General features: G+C 43.4%; 1 protein-coding gene across 1 annotated transcript in view; it reads left to right on the top strand.

The window, feature by feature from the left end:
- Positions 1-5,800: 5,800 nt before the first annotated feature.
- Positions 5,801-14,768, top strand: part of sgsm3 (small G protein signaling modulator 3) — a 191,309-nt gene continuing 182,341 nt past the window's right edge. Inside the window, exon 1 of the mRNA XM_043680029.2 lies at positions 5,801-5,991. The gene's annotated coding sequence lies outside the window, so the exon portion shown is untranslated. The remainder of the gene's footprint in view (positions 5,992-14,768) is intronic.

Below are 14,768 nucleotides of genomic sequence, written 5' to 3'. Positions count from 1 at the left end.
ACTGAGGGATAGGATCTATTTATATTTAGAAAAGAGTGGGCTTATCAGTGATAGGCAACATGGTTCTGTGCGGGGGAGATCGTGCCTTACAAATTTAATAGAGTTCTTCGAGGAAGTGACCAAGTTGATAGATGAAGGAAGGGCTGTTGATGTCATATACGTGGACTTTTGTAAGGCATTTGATAAGGATCCCCATGGTAGACTCATGGAGAAAATGAAGTCACATGGTGTGCAGGGTGTTCTAACTAGGTGGATAAAGAACTGGTTGAGCAACAGGAGAAAGAGAGTAGTAGTTGAAGGGAGTTTCTTGAAATGGAGAAAGGTGACCAATGGTGTTCCACAGGGATCAATGCTGGGGCCACTGTTGTTTGTAATATACATAAATGATCTGGAAGAGGGCACTGTTGGTATGATCAGCAAGTTTGCAGATGACACGAAGATTGATGGAGTAGCAGAAAGCATAAGGGACTGTCAGAGAAACAGGCAGAAAAGTGGCAGATGGATTTCAATCCAGGCAAATGTGAGGTGATGTATTTAGGCAAGACTAATTCTAGAGCGAATTATACAATGAATGGAAGAGCATTGGGAAAAGTTGATGGACAGAGAGATCTGGGAGTGCAGGTCCATTGTACCCTGAAGGTTGCTGCACAGGTGGATAGAAAGCCTATAGTATGCTTGCCTTCATCAGACAGGGTATTGAGTATAAGAGCTGGCAAGTCATGTTAAAATTGTACAAGACATTGGTTCAGCCACATTTAGAATACTGTGTACAGTTCTGGTTGCCACATTAGCAAAAGGATGTCGACGCTTTGGAGAGGGTGCAGAGAAGGTTTACGAGGATGTTGCCTAGTATGGAAGGTGCTAGCTATGAAGAGAGGTTAGGTTTATTTTCACTAGAAAAAGGGAGATTGAGGGGGGACCTGATTGAGGTTTACAAAATCATGAAGGGTATAGACAGGGTGGATAGAGACAAGCTTTTTCCCAGATTCAATAATGAGAGGTCACTCTTTCAAGGTGAGAGTTGGAAAGTTTAAGGGGAATACACATGGCAAGTACTTCACATAGAGGGTGGTGGGCATTTGGAATGCGTTGCCAGCAGAGGTGGTAGAGGCAGGCACAGTAGATTCATATAAGTTGCATCTGGACAGATGCACGAGTAGGTGGGGAGTAGAGGGATACAGATGCTTAGGAATTGGGCGACAGGTTTAGACAGTTGATTTGATTCGGCTCGGGCTTGGAGGGCTGAAGGGCCTGGTCCTGGGCTGTAAATTTTCTTTGTTCTTTCTTTGTTCTAACATAAGGGCTTGCAACAAAAGAATAGGATGGGTGCCAGAATTAGGCAAAAGTGAGGACTTCAGATGCTGGAAACCCAGAGTTTAGATCAGTTGGATGGGGTCAGGTCAGGTCAGGAATGATGAAGGGCTTTTGCCCAAAATGTCGACTTGCTCCTCTGATGCTGCCTGACCTGCTGTGCTTTTCCAGCACCACTCTGATCTAAACTCTGGGTGCTAGAATTAGCCAAATCCCACCTAAAGATACCCTAACTAATTTTACGTTACAAAATTGCGATCAGACATCAATAGACTATTTCGAAGTTTGGGTAAAGTGGACCAAAGATGGCAACAAACCATTTCGTTTAATTTAGAAAGAATATCTCGTTTAGAGGAATGTTTCTGAGATAGAGACCCAGTTAGGAGAGGTAAGAAGGAGGTAAACTGGGCAGCATTTCGTGATTGGAAGAGGGAAGCCGAGACGGGAAGAGACAGAAGAGTACTGAACAAACTCGAGCAGGGAAGAAAAAAAGGCGGACGGCGGGGGAAGGCACAGCAAGTCGTAGATTTTAAGCGGGAGGTAGAAAGCTACAGCCAAATGATGGTTAGACCGTCCGAAGGGTGTAATCCAAGTGCCCCTCCCCCTAAGCAGGAAGATGAGGAGACTTTAGAACAAAAGTGAGATAATAGTTATTCCCTGCACCGCTTTATCAGGCCCTCGAACAAGACCCAGGGGATGGGCAACAATAACAATTTCGGGGTGCGCCGACACTGTTCAGGCAGGTGGCTCTACTAGCTGTTCTGCTGACAATACTGGGTTAAAGGCAGACCTTCAAAAACATCAACAAGAAGTAATACAGAGGCAATCGGTAAGATATAACTGCAGGGAAGATCAATAGTCCCAGAGCCAGGTTCAGGGAAGCGGCAGAGGCAGCAATAACACTCACCGATCCTGCCCCAATCCTGCCATTCAACTCGAGATGGCTATAAATGAATTAGGTACCATTGTCCTTTGTCATGAACCGAGCAAAATGAGCGTGGAGACCCCCGCCCCGCCATCCTCAAAGGATGGCTTAAAGAGGAAAGTCCTCCTGTGGAGGTAACGGCCAGTTTGTCTCTGTCGGATGCTCGGAACCCCCTCAGTGAGCCAATACAAGACCCATGGACTGTTAGGTTTGTATTTTCTCGAAATCCAACCGGCAATATTCAAATTTAATTTTAAGTGTATAAAATGGGCAATAACGTCTCTAGTGAAACCCATCGTAAAAAAACCTGAGGATCCATTTCCGCCTAATACCACATTTATTTGCGATTGCTTAAAAGAATTAGGTGTCCGAAGTCACAGAGAGAGAAACACCGACTGTTGGTGCCGTGTTCAATGAACTAAGCGTTAACTGTTTGCGGTCCGGGTTGAACGAACATTTGTTAGTTGGTGATTGAATCTTTGTTTTCATTACCTACCAGCAATACCAAACTCAACCCTCAAGCCACTCTATCCTTCATGCTGGCCACAAAAGCATTTTATTCTTCCACATTCCCCTCTTTTTGTCCTGAAAGGACAACCAAATTCTAAATCTGAATGGAGCCTGTGAACGAGGGGCAGAAGGGACAAAATGTTGGACCATAATGGGGCAGTTATAGTTTTTTGACAAGAGAGGTGCAAGACGTTCTACAGCAGGAGACCAGAACAAAGATGACAATAGTAAAAAGAGTAGAATCCCAAGCGCCCATTGTACAAGAGTTTCCCCCATCCCCCTAACAAGGAATACAGCCAGGTAAATGGTCCCCAAGGTGCCTCTGGGGGTCTACATAATTCTTTTCCTTTCTTCCTGACCTCATCTGCTTCCTTCTGGATGTGGGCAACAAGGTCAGTGATGGTTTCAGTGGAGTCAGGGATGTAGGTACAACATTCTGATCCTATGATCCTACTGTAAGTGCCGCTTCTCTTAAACCACATTGTTCTGTTTCTGTCAAAACATATACTGTAACATACCACCATCTATCTCAACCATCTTAGTATCCTCCTGTTTTTAAGATTTTCTGTTAGTTTTGATTAATTATCTTGTTAACACGTTATATAAGCAGACACAATTGTAAGCAGAAACAATTAACTATTTCAGATCCATCAACTCCCATTGCGAATCCCTTAACTGCCCCTTTTATTTGATTTAAACCATTTTTTAAAAAATCAAAATTCAAAAGCAAAAACTTAAAATTGTCAAAACAAAAAGCAAGTAATAAACTTAAAATCACCAAAACAGAAAAAAAGCATTTCAGACTGAAGGGCCTGAAGCGAATTGTGAGCATGCTCAGAGACGTCTAAATGGATTAGTAACGGACGGTTAACGGAGCAAGCGAGTCAGCACTTTAGAAGCTGAAATGTGACATACAGGAGAGGCTTCAGCATATACTGAATACAACAAGCCAGAAGAACAGAATAAGAAAAACTACAATAAAAAAAAAACTCCCTATCTTGGGCTATTGTAACAATTCTTATCAAGCTTCAAGTTCAGTCACTGATTGCTCACTAACGTCATATATGGATCGAAAAGTTCCCCAGTTCTCTTTTTCGAGGTATCTGTATGTCATAATTTTATTTTTGCCCTTTCATTCAGCTCACTTATCACTGTTTTAAAATCTCCTGATGAAGGAGCAGCGCTCCGAAAGCTAGTGCTTCCAAACCAATTTAGGGCGGCTCAGTGGTTAGTACTGCTGCCTCATAGCACCAGGCTCTCAGGATCGATTCCAGCCTCGGGTGAAGTTTGCACAATCTCCCCGTGCCTGCGTGGGTTTGCTCCGGTTTCCTCCCACAGTCCAAAGATGTGCAGGTCAGGTGAATTGGTCACGCTAAGTTGCCCATAGTGTCAGGTGCATTAGTTAGAGGGAAATGGGTCTGGGTGGGTTACTCTTCGGAGGGTCGAAGGGCCTGTTTCCACACTGTAGGGAATCTAATCTAAATCTGTTGGACTATAACCTGGTGTTGTGTGATTTTTAACATAATTAACAAAGGAGAAGCCTACATCCTTGATATTAGATGTTCTAAAGTCTGCAAAACAAATATCATCAGGATATTGTTTAAAGAGAAATGCATTTCCAAATTTCCAATTTTCCTATTACTTTGTAAATGTATTTTTGGTATGAAAATATCAATGAGAAATTCTTATCATCCGGAATTAAAGATTCACTCATGTTAGAACATTCTGGCCAGAACATGAAACTTTAAAAGATTTTAACAAAACCTCCCATCCCTGAAGTCAAATTAATGAGCCTCCTCTGAACTGAGTGCAATCCAATTACATCCCTTATCAGGTAAGGGGACCAAAACTGTATACAAAATGCCATGTGTGATCTCACTAATGCCTCATACAGTTTCAGCAACATTTGCCAACTTTTATACTCAATCGCTTTTGCAATAATTGTCAAAATTCATGCAAAGGCCATTCAGGTTCTTCTGCACCAAAGCACTTTGAAGTTTCTTTTCATTTAAGTAATAAGTTGCATTTCTATTCTTCTGACCAAAATGGATAAACTCACACTTATCTATGGCAAACGTCATCTCCCAAATTTTCCCCCATTCACCTAACATCATCCATTTGTAAATTTCTTCACTGCAACTTACTTTGCAGCCCCTCATCTATTTTATTAACATTTGTAAATTCTGCTTTAATATTTTCTATGCTTGCATCCAAGTCACTGAGAAAGACTGTTAATATTTGGGAGTCAAAGATCGAACCCTCTGGCACCCAACTAGTTACGTTTTCAACCAAAAAAAGGCCCATTTATCCAAATCTTCTGCTTTCTCTTTGTGTGCCACTCCTCCAACCAAGCTAATATATTGCCCCAAACCGATGTAATCTTACATTTGTTAATTAATCCTTTGTGTAGCACCTTTATCAAATGCATTCTAGAGATCCAGAAATAGGTATATACAGAACCTGCTATAATGGTGTTGGACTGGGGTAGACAAAGTTAAAAATCACACACCAGGTTATAGTCCAACAAGTTTATTTGGAAGCAATAGCTTTTGGAGCGCTGCTCCTTCAGGTGGTTGTGGGCTTATTCCTGGTAATTTTAAATGCCTTTAAGGTGTTTAAATGTCTTTTAAATTTATGAGTAGATGGTTTGGTTTATTCAATTTAATCTTCACGTTTGTAATAAAGTTTGGTCTGATTGTAAAAGCAAAATCTTCAAACTTTTGTGCTTGTTTCAGCAACAGATTACTTCCTTAAAACCAAATCAAATAACAATATGATCTATCAAGCCAGTTTCGTGTCAAGCATCTGACTTGTATGGTAATAACATTAGATGAAATGACACTCTTTATTCACTTTCTGAGCACTTCGTCTCAGTTTTGGGGAAATTATTCCACTTTATGACTTTTATTTGATTTTTGAGTTGGTCAGTGCTCCTGGGCAGCTTTATCTCCACTTTATTCACCAATCTGTGGCTGTTCGCGGCCATTCCGATTAAAGGAGCAGTTGTTTATTGGTGTTTCTTCCCAATTTGCCGGTTTTCTCCCCAAATTTATTCGCGTTTGTTTTGAGATTATTCCTTGAGGGCGGGATCGATGGGAATTCGCGTCCAGGTCGAAGGCGAATTTCCGGTGCCATGGAATTACTTCCGGTGGAATTAGTGACGTGTCGGGAAAACCGTGAGCGAGGGAGCAGCTGCTGGTCGCCCGTGAGTCACTGAGATGGTGATGGAGGGAACCGACAGACAGGTACAGGAGACCTTTCAAACCTATCCGCAACCGCGCTCCGGCGTGGGGTCTGTGTCCCCCACCCCCCCCACTCCCCCAGGCGTGGGGTCTGTGTCCCCCACCCCCACTCCCCCAGGCGTGGGGTCTGTGTCCCCCACCCCCCCAGGCGTGGGGTCTGTGTCCCCCACCCCCACTCCCCCAGGCGTGGGGTCTGTGTCCCCCACCCCCACTCCCCCAGGCGTGGGGTCTGTGTCCCCCACTCCCCCAGGTCTGAGATCTGTCTCTTCCCCCCCCCCCCCCCCACCCAGGCGTGGGGTCTGTGTCCCCCCTACCCCCAGGTCTGAGGTCTGTCTCTTCCCCCCCCCCCCCCCCCACCCAGGCGTGGGGTCTGTGTCCCCCCTACCCCCAGGTCTGAGGTCTGTCTCTTCCCCCCCCCCCCCCTCCCTCAGGTGTGGGGTCTGTGTCCCCCCTACTCCCAGGTCTGAGGTCTGTCTTCCCCCCCCCCCCCCCCCCCCCCCCCTCAGGTGTGGGATCTGTGCCCCCCCCCCTACCCCCCAGGTCTGAGATCTGTCTCTTACACCGCTAACATGGTGCCACCCTTTAAGAAAGATGGTAAGGAAAAGGCAGGGAGCTATAGACCGCTGAGCTTGACATCGGTGGTGGGTACATTGTTTGAGGGAATCCTGAGGGACAGGACTGACATGTAATTGGAAAGGCAAGGACTGATTAGGGTCAGTCAACATGGTTTTGTGTGTGTGGGAAGCTGTGCCTCACTGACTTAATTGAGTATTTTGAAGAAGTTATGAAGAGGGCAAAGTGGTGGACATGATCTATATGGACTTCATTAAGGCATTCGACAAGGTTAGATCATGGTAGACTGGTTAGATCATGTGGAATATAGGGAGAGTTAGCCATTTGGATATAGAACTGGCTCGAAGGTAGAAGACAGAGGGTGGTGGTGGAGGATTACTTTTCAGACTGGAGGCCTGTGACCAGCGGTGTGCCACAAAGATTGGTGCTGGGACCTCTACTTTTCCTCATTTATATAAATGATTTGGATGCAAACATAGGAGGTATGGTTAGTAAATTTACAGTTGACATCAAAATTGGAAGTTTAGTGGACAACGAAGAAGGTTACCTCAGAGTATAACAAGATCTTGATCAGATGTGCCAATGGGCTGAGGAGTGACAGGTGGAGTTTAATTTAGATAAATGTGAGGTGCTGCATTTTGAGAAAACAAATCAGAGCAGGACTTATACACTGAATGGTAAGGTCCTAGGGAGTGTTACTGAACAAAGAGATCTTGGAGTGCAGGTTTATAGTTCCTTGAAAGTGGAGTCGCAGGTAGATAGTGAAGAAGGCATTTAGATTAGATTACTTACAGTGTGGAAACAGGCCCTTCGGCCCAACAAGTCCACACCGACCCTCCGAAGCGTAACCCCCCCGGACCCATTCCACTACATTTACCCCTTCATCTAACACTACGGGCAATTTACCATGGCCAATCCACCTAACCTGCACATTTTTGGACTGTGGGAGGAAACCGGAACACCCGGAGGAAACCCCCACAGACACAGGCCGAATGTGCAAATTCCACACAGAGTCGCCTCCGGGTCTCTGGCGCTGTGAGGCAGCAGTGCTAACCACTGTGCCACCGTGCTGCCCATATATGCTTTCCTTTAATATGCTTTCCTCTATTGGTCAGATCATTGAGTATAGGAGTTGGGAGGCCATGTTGCAGCAATATGGGACATTGGTTAAGCCACTTTTGGAATATTGCATTTAGTTCTGGTCTTCCTGCTATGGAAAGGATGTTGTGAAATTTCAAAAGGTTCAGAAAAGATATATACAAGGATTTTACTAGAGTTGGAGGGTTTGAGCTATAGGAAGAGGCTGAATAGGCTGGAGCTACTTTCCCTGGAGCATCAGAGGCTGAGGAGTGACCTTATAGAGGTTTGTAAAATTATGAGGGGCATGGATAGGGTAAATAGACAAAGGTTTTTTTGCCCCAGGTAGGGGAGTCCAAAACTAGAGGGCATAGGTTTAAGATGAGAGGAGAAAGATATGAAAGAACCTAAGGGCAACGTTTTCATGCAGAAGGTAGTGAGTGTATGGAGTGAGCTGCCAGAGGGAGTGATGGAGGCTGGTACAGTTTAAAAGGCACCTGGATGGGTATATGAATCAGAAAGGATTAGTGGGATATGGACCAAATGCTGGCAAACGGGACTAGATTTCTTTAAGATATCTTGTTAGCATGAATGAATTGGACCAAAGGGTCTAATTCCGTTCTGTACATCTGAGTCTGTTACCCTTGATTTCCTGACTGATTCGAAATTTGTTTCAGCTTGTTGACACACTTTGTGGCCATCCATTTCGAGTGACCATGAAGATTTCGGGTATCTTCAATCCACTAAAATTCAGGTTTCTATAGACAGGAATCAATGCTGCGACTGGAAGTGTTCACGGTATTTAATTATTGTACATATATTATGGAAGAAGCGAATGTGCTTTAGCCAAATTTGCAGACAACACAAAAATAGTTGGAAAGGCAGGTTGCAAAATGGATGAAAACAGTTAAGAGACATATTGAAATGTTAAGAAAGTGGGCAGAAAGCTGGCAAAAGAGAGAACAAAAAAGCAAAATATTATTTCAATGGAGAAAAGTGGCAGAAAGCAGCAACACAAGGGGTTAGAGTATTTGTGCACCAAACACCTAAAACGAGCACACAGGTGCAGCAGGTAATCGAGAATGCCAATTTGCATTGGAGGAGTTGGAGATTTTAAGAATTGGGAAATCTTGTTGCATCTGTACAGGCAGGAATAGTTTGATTGGTTTTGATCCCCTTATTTAAGAAAAACAATTATGTCATTGGAAGCAGTTCAGGAAGGATCACAAGGATGATCCATGGTATGGAAGAATTTGATTTCATTGAAACATTCTTAAGGAGCTTAACAGGTTGAGTGCTGAGAGGATGTTTTCCCTCATAGTAGAATCTAGGAACACGGGGCATAGTCTCAGCATAAAGGACTGATTTGAGGAGATATTTTCTGAGTATTGAAAGTCTTTGGAACTCTTTGTCACAGAGTCCTCGAGGCTGAGATAGATAAGATGTTTGATTAGTAAGTGAATCAAGGGTTATGGGGAAAAGGCACGAAAGTAGATGTGAGGAATATCAGCTCAGCCATGAGTGGTGGAGCAGGCTTGAGGGCTGAATGACGGACTCCACTTCTGAGTTCTTGGTCTATAGACCGCATTCATTTTACAGTCTCCCTTATTTATCTCTTACAGTATCTCATACAAATTTCACATCTCTGTATCTGATGAAATGGTTTTAGTGATCTTTGAGGGATATTTGGGCGGCACAGTGGTTAGCACTGCTGCCTCACAGCGCCAGAGACCCGGGTTCAATTCCCGCCTCAGGCGACTGACTGTGTGGAGTTTGCACGTCCTCCCCGTGTCTGCATGGGTTTCCTCCAGTTTCCTCCCACAGTCCAAAGATGTGCAGGTAAGGTGAATTGGCCATGCTAAAATTGCCCATAGTGTTAGGTAAGGGGTAAATGTATGGGTGGGTTGCGCTTCGGCGGGTCAGTGTGGACTTGTTGGGCCGAAGGGCCTGTTTCCACACTGTAAGTAATCCTAATCTGATCTAATCTAAATATTTATTTCAATTGGCTGTGTAAGTAGAGTAAGGAATGTCATGTTTTTAAGTATAATCTTCATAATTAAATTGAGCTACTCTGAGCACAGCCAGGCATTTCCTAACAAAGTGTTGACTACCATAGCCTAAATGATCATCTTCCATGATAGCAAACTGCCATTTGGTTTCATAGACTCTTTGGCTTTTGACCTTGCTTTGCTACAACTTCCCAGTACTTGGCCAAATCATTGAGCAGCCTTCTAGTTCAAAATCAGTATGGGAACATGTCAGATTGTTTACAGAGGACCTGTCCTATAAATTTTAACTGCTACCTTCATGTGTGTTTTCTACAAAAATGTGGAGAGGCTTCATTATGTTAATCTTTACAATTAAGTATGCTAACAGCATTAATAATTGAGCAAAAATTGGGAAATAGCTGATGTAATTTTTGACATGTCACTATGTTTGCATTATGGATTTGACAGCTGGGAGATGTGTGCTGCATTAATTTCATAATGTATTGCTACCTGCCCCACCCTGCATTCCAATCCAGTCAAACCTCTACCACTTTGCCTTGAACCTAATGTTGACTTCCTGACAGTGCCTTAGATTTTGGTTCCTATTCCTTCTGTTTGCTATTGTCGAAAGGAGAAATAGCTTCGTCCTGTTACATTTCACTTTCAATACCATGGTGCATATAAAAGCTTTTACTTGCAGAGGTTATTTGATTTCACCACATGTTGAATGTCCCTTTCTGAGTTGTTGACCAATGGAAATGTATTCATTTGCATTTTCAGCAATGATGCCTTGTATTGCGCAACATGTTATATCTAACTTTCCCTGATTGTAGATTGCTCTATGGTCATAGATTCATTACGCTCCTGATTTCTGCCTTGTAAATGGTGGGTATGTTTTGGGCAGTCAGGAGGTGAGTTACTTAGTTGCAGTATTCCTAGCGTGTGACCTGCTCTTGTAACTGTAGTATTTATATGCCACCCAGATTGATAAGGTTGTTAAAAATGTATACGGTGTGTTAGCTTTTATTGGTAGAGGGACTGAATTTCGGAGCACAAGGTCATGTTGCAGCTGTACAAAACTTGCATGCATCACACTTGAAATATTGCATATAGTTCTGGTCACTGCATTATAGGAAGAATATGGAAGCTTTCGAATGGGTTCAGAAGAGATTTACTGGGATGTTGCCTGGTATGGAGGGAAGGTCTCATGAGGAAAGGCTGAGGGACTTGAGGCTGTTTTCACTAAAGAGAAGAAAGTTGAGAGGTGACTTAATTGAGACAGAAAGATAATCAGTTGGTTAGATAGGATGGACAGTGAGAGCCTTTTACCTCAGATGGTGATGGCTAGCATGAAGGGATATAGCTTTAAATTGGGGGGTGAAAAATATAGGACAAATGTCTGAGGTAGTTTCTTTACTCAGTAGTAGGGGCTGCAATTGTAGTAGACTCGCCAGCTTTAAGGGCATTTAAATGATCATTGGATAAACGCATGGATGAAAATGGAATAGTGTAGGATTATACGCTTCAGATTGGTCCCATAGGTTGGCGCAACATCGAGGGCCTGTACTGCGCTGTGATGTTCTATGTTCTGTATATGGTGAGTCCAATTCAGTTTCTGATCAATGGTAATACTGAAGACATGATAGTAGAAAATTCAATGATAGTAGTACCACTGAATGTGAAGGGGTGGTGATTAGATTGTTCCTTTCTGGTATTTGTGCATTGTCAATGTTATTTGCCACTTTTCAGTCCAGGTCTTGATGTTGTTCAGGTCTTGTATTTGTACATTGAAAGCTTCAGCATCCGAGGAGTCACAAATAGTGCTGAACATGGTGTAATCATTAACGAAAATCCCGCTTCTGACCTTATGGAGGGAAGATCATTAATGAACCAGCTGAAGATGGTTAGGCCTAGGATGCTACTCTGCGGAGCTCCTGCAGAGATGTCCTGGAGTTGAGATGACTAATGTCCAGTAACCACAACCATCCTCCTTCGTGCAAGGTATGACTTCAACCAGTCAAGAGCTTCTGATTCCCATTGGTTCCAGTTTTGCTTGTTATCAAATGTGACCTTGATGTCAAGGTTCTCACTCACACTCACGTCAGCAGCTTGCTCAGCCTTTTTCAAGGGCTTTTAAGAGTCAAGTACGTTGCTGTGGATCTGGAGTCATGTGTAGCCCACAGTGGGTAAGAACAGCAGATTTTGTTCCCCGGATGACGTTCATGAGCCTTTGTCTTTAACAAAATTGGTCAGTGTGAAGGAAACTTCAGTGGAGTGAGAATAGGCTAAGTGAGTGAACAAGAAATTATGTTCAAAGGGGAAAGAGGTATTTTATTTAACACTTACTGCAAGGAGATGTGGGAGAAGTTGAAAGGCGTGGGTTGAAAGGCTGAACTGCAGTGTAACCAGTGACAGAATACCATTGTGAATCACAGCATGATGTTTGTGCAAGGAAAGAAACTGATTAGTGAGGAAGATGAGTCTTTAGTCTAAAGACTAAAGATTTTTAGTCTTTAAAGTAAAATAAGATCTTTAGATTTCCAATGTTTTTCTTCTCTTTTCCTAAAAATACCTGAGTAAATATTAGTTTAGTTTAGTATGGATGTTTGAACATCAGGAATTTGGAATTATTAATTTATAGATTAAGTCAATATGATTGAGATGGTTGGACAGGTGATCTGATGCTGCTTCAGCATGTGGAAACTGGCGGAGACCAAGGTGATCCAGAGCAAACACATTTATAGTAAGAAAAACAGAAATTGCTGGAAGAGCTTAGCATCTGTGGAGAGAAATCAGAGTTACCGTTTTGGGTCCAGTGACCCTTCCTCAGAAGTAGTGTCTGCAGCCCAAGGAGCTGGAATTCAAGCTGTCGATATTACATCAGGGAAAAGGAACATAACTGGGCACTTTGCTCCATCAGGTTGTCACACCTCTCAGACTTGGTAATTCAAAATTGGATGGTTTTCAGGGACAAGTGAGGATGTGACTGCAGGTGTGAAAGGGGGAAATTGCAATTGTGGAGTTTCAACTTGTGTAATTGTCTTGCAAGAGTGTGGATTGCAGGGAGGAGCAGCAAACTGAACACAACACCTTGGTATAGAGAGCTATTGAAATGGCTGGAGGAAATAGAAATTGTAGTAATGGTTGGGCAAAATATAAAAGGGGACCAGATACAGCTGTTTGCAACCATGAGTGGGAATCTTGAAGATTTGTTGCCTGCTTCTGTTGGGAGGGGAGGTTCCAACATTGGTATCAGTGACAATGTGTGGACTAGAAAGGAGGTTCGGCTGAAAACATTTAAACAATTAGGAGCTAAATTAAAGCAGCTGAACCATCAAGGTAATAACCTCTGGATTACTACCTGAAACACAGGCAAACTGACACACAGTAAATAAAGTCAAGGAGTTACATGTATGGCTCAGAGCTTGTAATGAGTGGAATAACATCAATACTGGGGTAACTGTACTGGCACCAGTATTAGGGTAGAAGAGGATTGCTCTGTTGGAGCAGGGTGGACTTCACTTCAACCGTGCTGGGACCAATGTGCTGGCAAAAAAAATAACTGGAGCTGGGGAGAGGGTTTTAAACTAACTTTGAATGATTTGTCACATCGCCACAATCTGCCGCCATTTTGAATACTTTAAGAATAAAAAGAGACTCTTTCAGTTGTATATCTTTGTTCCACTATCTTCACCCATGAGTCCTGAGTTAGGTCACCAGTGACATGACAGTTGTGCCGCCACCCCTCCTCCATCGTCCCACTGTCATCTGCATTGTACCACCATCATAGGAGTTGCCACTCTTTAGGTGCCATCTCTTTGCCACTGGGCGCACCTCGCTGCCAGAGAGTCCCTCACCCTTCAACCAGGCTCCATTCTGCCTCCTTGATAACCAGGAGTCACCACTCCTGACCTACTGTGACTGCAACCAGGAGTCCCTGACTCTGCTGCCACCTCGACACCAGGAGTCACCACTCCAGGCATACCACATTGGCACCACTGCAGCCACCACCTTACTAATGCCAGGAGTCCCCATTCTGGGCCTGCTGCAACCAGGAGTCCTTGGCTCTGCTGCCAGGTTAGACCACTGCCATATCATGAATCCCTTTCTGGCCATCCTCCTCCAAGATACTGACAATTAGAAGGGGAAAGAATTTGGGAGAGAGTGATGTAAGCTTAGAAAATGAAAGGGTGTGTCAGCGTAACTAGGTAGCTGTTGGAATGATGATACTCTGAGTGCAATGGGAAAGGACAGAGCCTACAAATATAGAATAACAGAACTATATAGTATCAAAGGAGTAAAATGGTATTAAGGCAAAATTAATGACTCTTTACTTGATTGTTTGTAGTATTTGGAACAAAATGAACAAATTAACGGCACAAATGCGGGTTAATGGATTTGATCTCATAGCCAAGGAATGCGATATTGACCAAATTTAAAATGGAATGGAGTTTCATAATAATAGCATCATTGAGCTTTGCAGCATCGAAAAAGACCATTCAACCTTTCAAGTCTGCACTGGTGAAAAACCAGAACCTAGCTATTTTAAAAGTGAGAACAGCAGGTGCTGGAAATCTGAAACAAAAACAAAGTGCTGGGGAGGCTCAGCAGATATGACCAATCTAACCATTCTAATCCATTTTCCATTGGCCCATGTTCTGAATGCATTGGCATCACAAGTGCACATAGTCATAGAGGTCTGCATTGTAGAAAAAGGCCTTTTGCCAATCAAGCCTGCACCAATCCAAAACAAGCACCTAACTATTAGTCTTGAATGGATTGACATCGCAAATGCACAACGAGGGTTTCTGCTTCTATTGCTCTTGTAGGCAGTTAGTTCAACACTCCCACCACATTCTGGGTGAAAATGTTTTCCTCCCATCCCTTCAGACCTCCTGCCCCTTACCTTAAGTCCACTGGTCATTGATTCCTCCATCAAGGGGAAATGTTTCTTCCTGTCTACTCTGTCCCTGATAATTTTACATATCTCAATCTTTGTAACCCTCTCAGTATCCATTGCTCCAAGCAATGCAACCTCAATCTATCCAACCTCTCTTCATAACTAAAACTTTCCAGCCCAGGCAACATCCTGGTAAACTTCCTTTCCACCCTCTTGAGTGCAATCCCATCCCTGGATTCTAG

This window comes from Chiloscyllium plagiosum, unplaced genomic scaffold, assembly GCF_037043375.1.
Source record: "Chiloscyllium plagiosum isolate Xiang-an unplaced genomic scaffold, Cpla_swu_hap1 HiC_scaffold_33, whole genome shotgun sequence".
Lineage (NCBI taxonomy): Eukaryota > Metazoa > Chordata > Chondrichthyes > Orectolobiformes > Hemiscylliidae > Chiloscyllium > Chiloscyllium plagiosum.
Note: the sequence above shows the minus strand (reverse complement) of the source record. Positions and strands in the feature narration are given on the sequence as shown.